Consider the following 16,152-nt stretch of genomic DNA (forward strand, 5'->3'; position numbering starts at 1 on the left):
TTGGCCTGGTAATTTTATAATTTATAATAATTTGGAGGGCAACTAATGTCACGTGGCATATATATGGATGGTTGGAGGGCATGTGGTACAATGGATTTACTTTGAGAAGTGGTAAAATTAGTAATTTCATCCCTTAAGTTTTAGTTTTCCATTACTATTGTTCGAAAAAATGGCGATTTTACCCTGAGGCAGCAATCGACAATTTAGTTATCGCTTGAGCACTGGTTTTTCATTACTATTGTTCGAAAAAATTCTTGTGAGAGATCCTAAGATCTGCCTAGTTTTGCGAAGATTTGGGCGACAATAGGATTGCCACATGTTCACAGTTTTTGTGATTTAAGACAACAACTTTGGGGCCCTATTTATCGAATGGGCTTGTCCACATGAGGTTGGTTGATGGTCTTGTTTCCAGTGACACCCATTGTAAATCCACTATGGGTGGCTCTACATTATAAATGGCGAGAGACGACATGAACTACTTGAGCAAGGGTTTGCACTCCTAATTTGCATATGAATTCTACATGCCAATAAGGCCTGTAGGTCTTATTATGAATTGGGTTTGAGGGTTGGACAGGTTGTATTCTCAAAGCGTTTCCAAGCTTTCAAGTCCTCTATTTTGAGCTAAGGCAGGGTGTTTATACAGTTTGATCCTAAACTTTTGTGGCCTCCAAGAATTTTTTAATAGTTGGTGTTCGATCACCACTATTTCCTATGGTGTGGTTCACCTGAGATTTGGATCTACTTCATTTTTGTCTCTTGCCCAAAAACAAGTTGAAAAACTAGATGGACAATGTAGATAAAACATACACATCATGGTGGGACCTATTGAATTTTTCTAGCACTGACTAGTATGAGGTGGGTATTGGAGGTGATGTAGAGTGGGTCGCGAACAGTTTCATAGCTAAGATGGATCAAAAAAGGCCTGATGGATGACATAAGTCATTAAGACCATCAGAACTTTAAAACAGGCATATCTCGCAAATCGGAATGAGTTACTAGACTTACCATATTTGATTTTGGGGTAGGATGAGCTACTTTAGCCAACCAACTCAGAACTTGCGAGATCCCATCAGATCGACAGTCAAATTCATGTTTATTTTCATTTTTACTATTTTTACCAAGTTTTAGTTTGATTATAACTCTTCATCCGTTGGGCTTTAGGACTTGTGTCCAACATGAAAAGTGTTTAGAAAAATTAGGAGAATAACATGGTTTAAGCCACATAAGACACTATAAATAAAAAGTTACTATTTATAATAAGTTACAAATTTTAAAAGTTTTAGCTATAGTTGAATTCTTAAACTTATTCAAGTCTTCGTATCCCTATCTAAAGCGTTGTAGAGTCATTTATTTCATATATCAACTTAATTTACAAATGTTCATTTCAAGAAGTTTCAGTGAGAAGTCCAAAAAAGCTTAATGGATTCGAAGTAGTTATCCTTGAGGAAGACAATGATCGACCTCATCACGTTCATCCCTATGTCAGGAGGGGTCATTGCTAAATCCAATTCCCAATTTAGGCTAGGTCCAAGCCAATGATGACTAGCCTAGTCAAGTAACCAAGGCATCATATGTAACTCTGGAGAATTTTTTTATTTAAAAACCACCTGAGCCAACCATCCATCAAGTCTCCCACTAGCATGTGATAAAATTCAGGTGATGATGACCAGGTTAGTCGGATAAATCTAAGACGGGCCTTTTTAGCTCAGTTAGGGCTAGCGCTAGCGCTTTCGACACCAGGGCCGGGCCGAGTCAGGGCCAACCCTAACCCGCTTGTGTAAAAGATTCAGCGACTCAACTTCCTCCTTCATCCCGAGTCTAGTCCCGACTCACCCGGCTCAGGGATGACTTGTGAAATCAGTGACATGGAAATAGATTGAGTCTAACCAAATCCCAATGAGTCATATTAAACTGGTCTGAATCTTAAAACCATGCTTGACCCTAGCTAGTTCCGCTCATTGACACTCAAGAGAAGCACCTTGTTCATAAGAAAACAATGACAGGATAGATAAGATTCCGGTGATGAACTGCCACTATTTTTAAAATAACCGTCACTCAACCACCGTGCACATGCATGGCACAAAATCACATTAATAGAATTATTAATAACCATTCATTAGGTAGTTATCAAATATCTTATTAAACTCCGCACCGGTGGAATTTTAATAAATTTTTTTTACAAAAAATCTCCAGATCACCAAAATTTCAGATTATGATGAGGCCCACTATGGGGTCCACCATTTGAATGGTGTGGATTGCAGTGTTTGTTTGCCATGCAAACGAGTCTCCACCATTTTAAAATTGGTGATGAAACTATCAGCGTAGTCCTGTCCTAGCTGACCAATTTGAATTTTGAGATTTTATTTGTCTTTTTCACCGGTATCAGATGATTAATTAAAAAGAAACTCTTTTGGCAATAATTACAACTTTTCTTGGTTTCTAGGTTTGCCAGTTCCACTAGGGAGTTATTTGATACTCTGGTAGAGTGTAATTATTGATACTCGGGCACTAAAATATTGTACATGTGGCATACACCAACTCAAATCAAATTGTCTAAATTAAGGGATCTAACATATGTTGTTCATCTCCATAAAAAAATGACATTGGTTGACGCATGTTAAAATTGATTCGTGGACATCTGTTTGTTGAATTTCGTACCATTGATTGTATTTTTATTGCCATGGTCCACTAGATTCCCTGCAATCATCCTTTTAAAAAAACCTAATCAGTGTAAATTTCAATTTAGGATCCGTCTAAATTGGACCCAGGATTTGGGCATTTTAATTTAGGGTCACTTGCATCACATGCTAACAATTTCTCAATGCCTGTGCATCAACCATCACGCTTCACCGAGTAACAAAGCTTCTCTGTGGCGGAATTGGGAGCAGATTAGGTGTTACCCGGTTAAGACCTTAGCGGCTGTTACCCTTACCTTGTGGGGCTCATTTTAATGGATTTTTTTTTTTAATACCCACACCGTCCGTACATTTTCTCAGCTCATCTCATTTTAAGATGATATAACAAAACTTAAGAAGATGCAAATGTCTGGTGGATCGCACCACTGATAAGATTGGAGAACGACAGTTAAAAGCTTTTTGTAGGCCAAAAGAGCGTTGAATCAAGCTGATATTTTTAATTTGCCTTCATCTAATTTTTCTTGACCTTATCAACCGTGTTGGATGGAAAATAAAGATTACAGATCTTCTTACGGTGGGACCTAGGATGTTTTTAATGGTGAGCGTTCATGTGTGGTCCACATGATATTTGAATCTGCTTAATGTTTGGACCAAGTCATAGAATGGGTTGGAAAAATGGATGGACCGAATGAATGTACAACAAGTCATCAAAGTGGGCCCCACGGTAATGGCAGCACCCACTAAAGTGGGAAACGGATTGGCTACTCCCCCTGACACCAGCCAATGGCTGATGGTCGGTGCTATGTGGAATCCATCATGATGTATGTGTTTCATCCATGCTGTCCATCTATTTTTACAGATCATTTTATACTATGAGACCAAAAATGAGATATATCCAAATCTCAAGTGGACTACATGACAAAAAACAATGTTGAATAAGGGTCGACCATTAAAAACATTTTGGGGCCATAAAAGTTTTGGATCAAGCTGATATTTTCTTTTTCTCTTCATCTGGGCCTGTATGACCTAATCAACAGATTGGTTTTCAAATAAACAGTATAGTGGGCCTTAGGAGTATTTTAATGGTGGATCTCCAATCACTATTGTTTTCTTGTGGTGTGGTCCACATGAGATTTATATCCGTCTTATTTTTGGGATCAAACAATAAAATGATATGTAAAAATGGATGAACAGAATGGATGAAACACATACATCATGTTGGGGCCCACAGAGCATCGACCATCAGCCACCGAGCTGGTGGCAGGGGAGTAGCCAATCCGTTTCCACTAAAGTGTTACCCAGGTAACACCTAATCCGCTCGCCTCGGACGGGGATTTCCTGCGAAAGCTTTGGCAAGAAGTTTTGAACTGGAAACCTAGGTGGGGCCCACCGTGATGTTTATTAGAAATCCACCCGTCCATCCGTTTTTTGATCTCATTTTAGGACTTGAGATCAAAACTGAGCAGGATCGAAGACTCAAGTGGGACGCATCAAAGGAAAAAGGTGGGTAGGGAAATTCATACAGTTGAAACTCCACTGGGTCTACAGTGATGTTTACATGCCATCCATACCAGTTATAACGTCATTCTTATTGGGATGAACTGAAATCACAAATATTAAACTGATTCAAAACTTCTGTGGCCCACGAATATTTCATATGTGTACTTTCAATCCTAACGTTTTCGGCCCTCTTGAGTATTAGATACGGATAATTTTTGGCCTTATATTCTAAAATAATCTTACAAAATCGATGAACGGGATGGATTTCTTACAAACATCACAGTAGGCCCCACTTAAGTTCCGAGCGCAGTCAGCTCCGCAGGTATCCAGAGGTAATATGTACTAGGCATTTGCATTTTTCGTTTGTACCAGTGGGGCCATGACTAAGTGATCCAAAACCTTGAAATGATCGGAATCACCATGGATGGCCATTGACCACAAAAGCCCTCAAATTAAAAGATCAAAGCCACAGAATATTTGGCCTTTTATCCGTAGATTGGAAACCGTTGCTGCATTTTCTTTCTGAATTATTATTATTATTATTTTTTAAATGCTCTCTATCGTGGAGATTTCTGTGCACAGGCCATCCACAGCAAGGTCCACGATAACAATGGTTTGGATCAGTGAATGATGGGTCCCATTTCTAAAAACTGACGACCCGCAACTAGACATGAGGGAGCGGATTAGGTGCGGCCTGGCTTCACCCAACACGGTGCGGCCCTGACCTCGGAGCCCAACCTGATGTATGTATTATATATCTATGCTGTCCATCCGTTTTTCCAGCTTTTTATAGGCATGACCCTAAAAGTGAAGAAGATCACACCAGGTGAAACAGTGGTGATTGACCATTAATAACTTCTCAGGACCACGAAAGTTTTGGATGAAGCAGATATTTATTATTTTACCCTTCATCCAGATTTACGTGACCTTATAGACAGGTTGGATGGGAAATAAATATTACTGTGGGCATTAAAGTGGGCTATAGGATTTTTTTAATGGTGGGCATTCGATCACCACTCTTTCCTATGGTGTGGTCCACCTGAGATTTGATCTGCTTTATTTTTGAGATTATGACTAAAATAATCTAGCAAAATGGATGGATTGCATGGATATACAATATATTAATCAGGGTGCCACACCGGTGGTTGGACGGATTGGCTACTCCCCCTGCCACCAGCCCCGTGGCTGCTGGTCTGTGCTCTGTGGGTCCTACCATAATATATGTGTTTCATCCATTCTGTTCATCCATTTTTAAAGATCATTTTAGGGATTGATCCCAAAAATTAGAGGTACATAAATCTCAAGTAGTCCACATCACATGAAAGCAATAATGATTGGATATCCACCATTAAAATCCTCCTAAGGCCCACGTACTGTTTTTTGATATCCAATCTATTGATTAGGTCATACAGGCTCAGATGAAAGGAAAAAACAAAAGTCAGCTTGATCCAAAGCTTTTGTGGCCTCTAAAATGTTTTTGATGGTAGACTCTCATTCAACACTGTTTCCCGTAATGTGGTCCACTTGAGATTGGGATATATCTCATTTTTGGTCTCATACTATAAAATGAAATGATTTGTAAAAATAGATGGACAGCAGGGATGAAACACATACATCATTGTGGGGCCCACAGAGCACCGACCACCAGCCATTGGCTGGTGTCAGGGGGAGTAGCCAATCCGTTTCCGTTGGGCGAGGCTGCACGTAATCCGCTTCGAGGAAAGCTGTTGGGTACGTAGCCTACACCAACGTTCAACCGTCCAAGTGGGCGGGAAACCCCACATGCATTTTAAAATGGGATTTGAAATTTTTTTTAAAATGAAATTCTCTTTCCAATGATGACGGTAGATTGAATTTTCCATTTACATTCATACCATGCAGTAGGGCCCATTATAAAACTTTATCATCTTTCATGTGGCCCAATGTAACAACCCAATTTTATTTATTTATTTTTTTGTGGGAACTAACCCCGCCGTCCATTTGCGTGTGGCCCACCTGAGTTTCAGATTAACCTCATTTTTTTTTGCCTTATATTCTCTTGGCCAAGCCAGGATAATGGACGGAGTGGATTTAAATTATTGTTAGTGGGACCCACTATATCTTTAAAAAAAATTAAAAGGAAATAAAAATGAAAGTTATATCTTCCGCACGGCCAAACCACTTTCTCCACTTTCCTTCCGTTTTGTACGGTAATGACCGCCAAACCCTCCCACGAAATGAAACTGCCCACATCTCCCACTCTTCCGCCTCTTTCCTCATATCCATTAAAAAGAAAGGAAAGATATAAACAAAGTTTCAATCGTATCATAAAGGGAGAGTAAACCGGATAGATCAAGAGAGAGGGGGAAAGAGAAAGCTCTGTAGATCAAGAGAGAGGGAGATTAGAGCGGAGGCGGATCGTCAAACTTTAAGGTAGGTGATCTTCTCTTGAGATTTAATATTTTCAGTTAATTATTATGTTTATTTTTTTTGGAATATTATTATCAATTGATTTTTATGTAGGAAATCCTACCTATTCATGAATTTATATTTTATTTTTATTTTTATTATATATATATTCCTGATATTTAATGTTGAAATAATAATTATATATATATTTATATATATATAATAAAATAAATTTATCGAATAAAATAAACCAATTATCTAAGTTTATATTTTGATTTATAAATTCTATATAAAAAATAAATTTGCAAAATAAATTTATATTTTGATTTATATTTGTGTTATCATATGCCTCACTTGCAATTTCAGAGTGTGTGCATGTCAATCGTCGTACTCCACCAGAGTATCAAATAACTCCTCATGAAAAGTCAGGAGATATACCATAAGAAACTACTTTAATGGAGAATGTTTCAAGTCCATCAAGCTGGACCACAAGTTCGGTCCACCTAGCAATAGATTTATGACATATTAAGTTCATTCAAAATCCAACCCTTTCAATTCGTTTAAAACAACATGAAGAACATTTATATGAAAAATCAATCCTATATACTAGTCAGGATATCCACCAAAAATAGGAAATAACTTATAACTGTTGATAAATAGTATTATCCATTTAATGAGTGAATGTAAGTGTTTTCTTGTAAGTGATCCTAATAGTATAATAAACCTATTAAATGGGTTAGATTTTTACTTGTAAATTTAAGGTTAGAAGTTATTTACTTGATGGACCGTAATGTTTCCAACCAGTTGAACTGGAGATCTTCTTATTATAATGGGACCTTGCTAGTGCAGGATAGGCGAGTATGACTACAATCTTACTCGTCTCCATATGCAGAACATAGCACACAACTGTAAGTCTGAGAAATCTACCATGCAATCCACATCTTCAACGTGCCCAGATAAATATAATAAATAAATAAATAAATAAAAGAGCACGGTCTATCCATTTTCTTAGGCACCATGAATGAATGAAAGCTAACAACGTTCCTTATTCAACTTACAAGTATGGTCCACCTATTTAGTTTAACTGCTAAATTTTCAAGCAATAGGAACATAGAAAACATGACCTCTCAGATGAATGGAATAGATATCACACACGTGTCTTGTGTGGCACATGACCCACGAGTAGGATTCAAATCCTACTCGCGCGAGTAGCTTTCCCATTTTCCATGAAAAAAATTGAATGGTGGGGCATTGGAGTGGCTGCATGTATTCTAGAAATCAACCAACGGCTTTGGATTTGTGCAAGTGGTCATGACCCCTCCGGCTCTGTAGTGTATACATTCATCATATACCTGCATTTTTAATTATTACTTTGGGATACACATTTACTCGGTTTGTTGTATGGATTTATTTCCACAATCTGCCTCTTTATTAAATAATAATATCATGATAGTTTACTGCCATTTTTAATATGGTGGTGACTCCTCAACCGTCCACTATGAAATGTTGGTATGATAATCAGACTGTCCAAATTGCCGAACCAACTTTTGATGGTGGGCCACAAAAATAAAATAAATAAATAAAAATATTTGAGCTGAGAATGCGAAAGTAACCATGAATTTTAGTAGGCCCAGCCACTCAATGTGAGATTTATTACTTAAGGGTGGAGCTCGTATAGAACTTGATATTTTAACAAATTTATGTACCTCATATAGAACTTGCATTATAGTGTAGAAATTGAATTTATTAAATTATTAATCATTTATTTTTGTTGATATTAGAATTGTTCATGTTATTCATGCTTATCTATTGATTAGTTAAATTGTAAAAAAAAAAAAAAATGTATATATGGTTGTATTAGCAAGTAGGGTGATTGTGTCCCTTAGGTGGATGACTCTAAAGCCAGCATGTATAAGGCAATCGTGTCTCTTGAGTGAAAGATCCTAAAACCCACTGGATCATTTAGAGTATCTTTTGTATACAGCGTATGAGTACAATTGTGTACGTGGACATACGTCAGCGATACAACTGGGGTAGTAGTCTGACCGGCTAACATATAAATGGGTCCATCACCATGAGGTACCAGTGCATGGGTGTTAATGCAACGTGACCATCCACTTGTGTACGGTATTGTGAGAAATGATATAAATGTTAGGAGTATTCATGGAAATATCACATGTATTGCATTTCACAATTCTGTTGTTAAATTCCATTATCTGTTTTCTATTCCTTCTTTTTTATAAAATTGATATTATCTGAACATGTTAAATTTTGGGTAAGAAACGACCCTACTGGGCTGTTATGCTCATCCTACTAAAACAAATGCACAGGTGCAGAGCTGGAATATTACGAGCAGGCGGGTCTCTACTATTAGCTTTATTTTTATTTTTTTTATTTTTTTTATCAGGTTTAGTTTTAATTCAAATCATTTTGTTATTAGGTTTAGTTTATGTTCAAATTTTGATGTAGAAAGGGTTGAATTAAATAAACATTTCAGTTGTATTTCCTTTTAGATGATGTTGAGTGTTGATTGAATTTAATTAAATCAATTAGATTGTAATTAATGTATTATATTTAACTCACACCTTGAGATTCGGGTCCCGAAGACCTTATTCGGGTACTCGAATTTCGGGGCGTGACACCCAAATCCATACAGACATCATTAATACAGAACATCTTCGACCGTAGATTGGTAATGCAAAGGGACACGTGTCAAGTCATTCTCAATGGATTATATCCTGGGATCTAGGCTTACCACATTAGTTACTAAGAAAGGCCCCACCATAACTATCACCTTTTGTGGTGGGTCCCCTGTTTCGTGGGCCAAAGGGGCAGTAATCCGTTTGAACCACCGTTGGAAGGACGCGGATGGGCACAGATTAGGTACAACCCCCCAACTAGGACCTCCTGTCAGGGATTCTGTGGAGCCCACCATGATGTATACGTTTTATCCATGATGTCCATCCATTTTAAAAAATCATTTTAGTTCATTAGCCCAAAAAATGAGGCAGATATAATGCTCAAGTGGACCACACCATAGGAAAGTGGGGATTGAATGTTTACCACTAAAAACCTCTTGGGTGCTAAAGAAGTTTTGGATCGATATTTATGTTTTCCCTCTATCCAGGTTAATGTGACATTTTGAACAGGATGGATGGAAAATAAACATCACGGTGGGCCCTATGAAGTTTTCAACGGTGGGGTCATTGTCACCATTGCTTCCTGTGGTGTGGTCCAATAGATCCTTTTATCTGCCTCATTTTTAGGACAATGCCATAAAATGATCTGTAAAAATGGATGGATGACTTGGATAAACTTCATATATTACTGTGGCCGGCCCCCACGGAGCTCCTAACATGGCCGTCCAGGTGGGGTAGTACCCAAGCCGCGTCCGTTTGTGTAATGAGGACGCTACAGCGTATTGAGTAAACTCTGTGGGGTCCACCGTGATGAATGTGTTTCATCCACGCCATCCATATTTTTTACCAGCTCACTTTAATGCATGATCCCAACATTGAAGCATATCCAAAGTTAAAGTGGGCCACACGACAGGAAACCGTGGGAATAAAGGCACCCAACAATGAAACCTTCCAATGGCTTACAGTGATGTTTATTTGCCATCCAACCTGTTCATAAGGTCACACAGGCATGGATAAAGGAAATCCCATATATCAGCCTGATTCAAAACTTCTACAGTCCCCAATAAGTTTTCAATGGTAGGCCTTCAATTCTCACTTTTCCTGTGGTGTGGCCCACTTGAGACTTGTACATGCTTCAATTTTAGGGTCATTATCTAAAATGATCTGGTAAAATTGATGGACGGTGTGGATAAGACACATACATTACAGTAGGTCAGTTTACTCAATACCCTATCATGCATTGAGTTAATCAGTATGCAATCACCGTACCGTTGGAGTGAACCTGTAATACTGTAATTCAAAATTTTTGTCGTTTGGCATTGCGCTAGGGATTATTGTGCATCCAAAAGATCTTCGGTGGGTAATATTAACCTTTCATATTTGTGGCATAAAAATAGACAACACGAGAAAAAAAAAGAAGAAGAAAAAGTGTAAAATTGTCCACATCCAATTAAAAGTTCCTAGGACCCAGTTGTTATGATAGTCCAATCAGGATGGTTGTTAGGGCACCTTCCATCCACGTTTGGACTCAATAGACAATTGTCTTGATTAATGAATAGTAGACCCAACACATCCAAATTGAAGAGTTGTGCATCATGTGTAAAAAATGTAAGCCACATATCATATAGTTCCTCTTTCATAAAATTATGATCCAGTTTTGCTTGCACCATTTGAAACCGAGGAAAATGGAAGTAGTGAATCTTTGAGGGGGACAGTTGAGAGTAAAGGCCTGTTTGATTGGAGGTAAATGGTGGTAATGCGTGACAAAGGCATATTTATAGTTAGAGGTGTATACCAGTTAATCATGGTATGGTTAAAGAGGGAATTCCACCTAAAATATAATATAAATTTCAACATCTTTTCAAAGTAAAACTCTATGAGTCCCACTATGATGTATGAATTATATCCAAATGATTTATTTTTCTTTGCAAATTATTATAAGCATGAGTCCAAAAATAAGGTAGATCCAAAGATCACGTGGAATACACTATAGAAGATAGTGGGTTTAATGGTGAATGTAATTATTCCCATTGTGGGTCACTTGCGCTTTGGATTTGCCTCAATTTTGGGCTCATATCATAAAATGATCCAGCAAAATGAATGGACGATGTGGATGAAATGCATGTATCATGATAGTGTAACATCCTGGATTTTCACCGTTTTCGATTTCCAAAAATCCTTGAAATTTTTTTTATTACTAATTAACTTATAATATCACTTAATGACCATTAGCAATCAATGATATTTTAAACATGGGTAGAACCAATAAAGAACTACACAAGTCCGTTTAATCAACCATATGAAGCCAACGAATCCGCCCGATCACTTGAACATCAAGTTTAACCCCATGATTTACTCACAGGGGAGTCCAAATCTAACCGACCCATCGCTAATAAATCAAGAAAATCATAACTAAATTAAAGATCCAACCGAAGCCGAGTCAGACAAGGTCCGGATCTTGGCTAATAGACTAAAGGAACCCCATTACTCTTTTAGCCTAAAACCGATGGTTTAGAGTGATCATGACCAAATCTCCACTTCCACTAGTTATAAATAGGTCATCCTATAAATATAGTTAATCTAAACCCTGATCATTGCCCATGAGAAATCTCAATACCTAATTTATTTCATAAACGCCCCAATTTTCCGAACAAGCTCTAGACCGCTCGTTGGTGGGCCATTAGTTCCAAAATTATAGAGTAATGTTCATCTTACTGAGCTCGACGTCCATCGCGGGAGTCGGACCTGGGTAGTGTCAAGAACCGCTCAACTTAAGCCGAATGATGAGTACATGAGAAACGCAAATACCCTAAAGAAAGGATCTGGAATTTAAGTGAATTGAGTCATCCACTCTTATGCAAAGTTGAGGATTTTGGACCGTCGGTTTACGACCAAACTTCACACGTAGAGTAAGGATATTTCCCTAGTCATATCCGTATAGTCGTGGCCCCGATTGACCATCGGTGACCATTGAACAGACTTCTAATCGTATCTGTCGATCGGCGCATCTAAATGGCGGGCCGATCACGTTCATACGTAGATCATCATTAGGGCTAACTATCCTACGGTGTATATCAATATGTACACCCTATAGTGGGCCCTGTATCTTGAAAAGACCCTTCCATAGGTCTAGTATAGTAAAAACCCAACACTTAGGGCCATTTTCACCAAATCTGGCATTATAAAAGGGCCTCATTTGGGCACCCTCTCTCCCCAAACGATTTTGCCCTAGAGAAGAAAAGAGAGAAGAGAGAAAAAGGAGAAGAGATAGAGGAGAAAGGAGGAGAAAGAGCGAGGAAGAAGAGAGTGAAGGAGGGTATTGTTGATGGTGGGGCCCAAGGAAGCTCAACCTTGCAACTCTCTACCTCTTCTCCAAGAAAACCCTCCATCACAACCGCAAGAACCGTTTCCGTTGATTATGTAGGTAAATCCCTCACCCCTTTTTCCTTAAAACCCTTGTGATGAGAAGGGATTTCATGGATTTCTAACATGCAAATGGTTGTTTTAGGGAATCCGGTCGTCCGACCCCAAAAGCCTCATTCCTAGGTCGTTTTTCAAGTCTCCAACGATCCATAGGTGCGGACTATTGATCTTAGGTGGCCTAGCACCAATTCTAGTATGAGATTAATGATTTTGATTGCTTGGATGCCATATTAGGAGAACTAGAGGAACCCTAGGAATTGTATGTTTGTTGCAATAGTATGAAATTGTAGGTTTGACTCTTATGATGATTGTTCTTATCTCTCACATGATTTTATGTATGGATTATTATATGTTCATGCCATGTTTGATTTTCCTATATGTTGTTGCTTCATAGGATGTATGATTCATTACCCTTATGCATATGATTTCTTAAGTTGAAGGAAGTGTTAACTTCCTCACCAAACCACACCACACACATACACTTTATTCATGATGTTAATAGTTTGCTTGTTAGAGAAATTTGAATTGTATGTTGAGCAACATGAGAACATGGTATTGAATATGCTTGATGTTACTTTGGTAGTTGGCATGCTATGAGTCCCTATTCCTACCATTGGGTTGGTTAGGAACTTGAGGAGAGACGGTAGTCCCATCGGTAGGACTACGCTATGATTGGATTTGTGGGTTTGGGCGGGTGTGATTCGGTGGCTGTAGTTCGACTACATGGGACCCTCGTGCCCTATGTCACACGCCTCACGCTCGCTTGACTCGTGAGGTCTAGCATACCGTTTGAACAACCTTGATTATTAACCCTGTTTGCTCACACATGTTTGGAACCTGGAATACCCTACAACCGTGGTAGCCCATCAATAACCCACTTGAAATTGGTCCACAGCCTCGTGAGCCGGGTATGGTGGAATGGAACACTGTGTCCGAGCTGTCGGCCTATGCTGGGGTACCGCGCCTCCCCGTAGTGACCGTGAGCGATCCCTTTCTCACGGCAGTCCTCATGTGCTTGAAGTCGGGGATGAGGAACCCGACGGGATCACGGACCGCGGGGTCTCGGCCTTACGCATTGGGGGGTCTTGGTCTCGCAACCCGTTTAGGGCGTTGATACGTGGGGTGTACCAGATTCCCTAATCGGCTGGATGAATGGACCCAACTAATAACTCGACTAACACGATCGCATTGCATCGCACTACTTAGGGTGGCGACTCGGCAGTCGAGGTCGCACTGAGGGAGTGTTGTCATTTACGATCATTAGATGATGTCGCTCGAGGGAGCGTTGTGGTGAGGGCATGCATCATGTCATGTTGCATACATGCACATTAATAAGATTACTTAGACGTATGTGATTGTCTGCTTTTCATTAAGATCATATTATAATTGATGCCTGTGATAACTTAAGGTTAATAGCACCCACTGAGTTGGTCACTCACTCCCACTCTGGGACGGTGTTTTAAAACACCAACCAGACCCGTTCATAGATGCAGGTGACTCAAGGCTTGAGGAGCCTGGTGAAGAGAGCTTCGAGGAGGAGGACGAGCTGTCCTACTTCCAGTTGATGGACAATTCTCCGCCAGCTTGAGAGGCGGGATTGGATCGCTAAGCAAGGGCTCAGTTTTATTCCTTTTTGGACTTACTATTCTTTTACGATTTTGTTGGGTAACATCTTATGCAACCCATGAATTCTTTTGGACATGTATATATATATATATATATTATATATATATATATATATATATATATATATATATATATATATATATATTTGTATTCAGTCTCTTTCATTTCAGTGGACTTGTGTGGATGTACTTTATGTTCTAGGAGATTCCAGGCTGCGCATTTAGACTGGATCGCATATTAATGAAAATTGGCTATAAGTGACCCCGGGAACTCGGGAGTCGAGTATATACACGACCCCCGATTTCCAGGGCGTTACAGATAGTTCTCATAAAATTTTACCACGTAACATGGTACCAAAGTGTGACTTCTTCATTGCTGTACATTAAAAAAATATATAAATATAAATAATTATTACTTATTTACAATTAACTATATGTAATTACGACCAATTAAATAGGCCTTAAGGAAATAGTTACTAGGAATAATATTTCTTTAAAGGTGTTTGTCGCAATTCAATCAAATACAAGGCCACACATGTTAATGGAGGCCTATATTTGGTTAATGTGTACAATTAGGATAGTATGGGCATACTAAAGTTATATTTGACTCAAGTTCGATTGAACACTGGTGACCCCAATGCTGAGATAGACCGAATCTGTGAGATTAGCTACCTTTATTAGCCACTGATTGTTATAGTGATCTGACGATTTTAAAAGGGTACGGGTTAATCCTTTTAAATATATTCTTTTTACCTAGCGTTAAAGACTTTTCTCTCAATGGTGATAATATGTGTATTTCTCAATAGAACAATGATGGATAAAAGATTTAAAAATAAATGTTAATAGTGATGATTTTATTAATTTGAATATAAAGCTCAGTACAATCAACAGACAAACAAAATAAGTAGAGAAATAGACGAAAAGATAAATTCCTGCGATCGCTTGTGTAGAAAAATAATTTGGCAAATGGTTAGCATGATGTGACAAGGGCATGATCTTCAAATTAATGGCTAGGTTTGATTAGTAACGAAAGGTCATAAATATTTATACTACTCCTAAGCGTATTACAACAATGACGCTAGACAGTAGATCTAAGCTAACTTAAACTTCAGACATTTTACAACATAACTAGATAGAAGTGGAGAAAATAAATTGAAATAAGCAATATTGCATAATGTAGATAAATTATGTTTGGCATGGGCTCCGAGCTTTTTATCACCTACTCCTTATATAGCTCGAGAGGAGGTAAACCCTCGCCTGGTTTTCTAGTTGTTCTAGGGTCCTTGGCAGTCACGATATGCAGTTATTTTTTGTATCATCCCAGTTTAACTAAATAGATCTTTGGAGGTTATGATTAGAAACAGTTTTTAGATATCTTCGCTAGTGTGATTGTAGAGATCCATGGACGTTACGAGATCAGTCTCACTGGATCCAGATTCCTAAGGGCCTGTTGATTTTTGAGGGAAGAGGGAAATACCCTTGATCCAGATTCCTAAGGGCCTGTTGATTTTTGAGGGAAGAGGGAAATACCCTTGAAAAAGGTCATTATTACCTTTTCCCTTGTTTGAAATTTCAAATGCATTTTCGTCTCGAAAATTGGTCTGAAAAAGCTGACTTACATTTGTGGACCCCACTGTGATGTGCATGACATATCCACACTGTCCATTTGTCTTAGCAGAAGATTTTAGGGCCTAAGTCCAAAATTGAGACAAATGCAATGCTCAAGTGGCCCATACCACAGGAAACAATGGCCTTAAACGTCCGCCATTAAAAGTTATTTTGTTTATTAGGCCCACATTAATGTTTATTTGTCATCTAACCTGTTCATGAAGTCATAAAAACATTGATTAGTGGTAAACACAAATATCAGCTTCATCCAAAACTTCTAAGGGCCACATAAATTTTTATATGGTAGCATTCAATTTCCACTGTTTCCTGTGG

Source organism: Magnolia sinica, chromosome 9 (genome assembly GCF_029962835.1).
Source record: "Magnolia sinica isolate HGM2019 chromosome 9, MsV1, whole genome shotgun sequence".
NCBI classification, from domain to species: domain Eukaryota; kingdom Viridiplantae; phylum Streptophyta; class Magnoliopsida; order Magnoliales; family Magnoliaceae; genus Magnolia; species Magnolia sinica.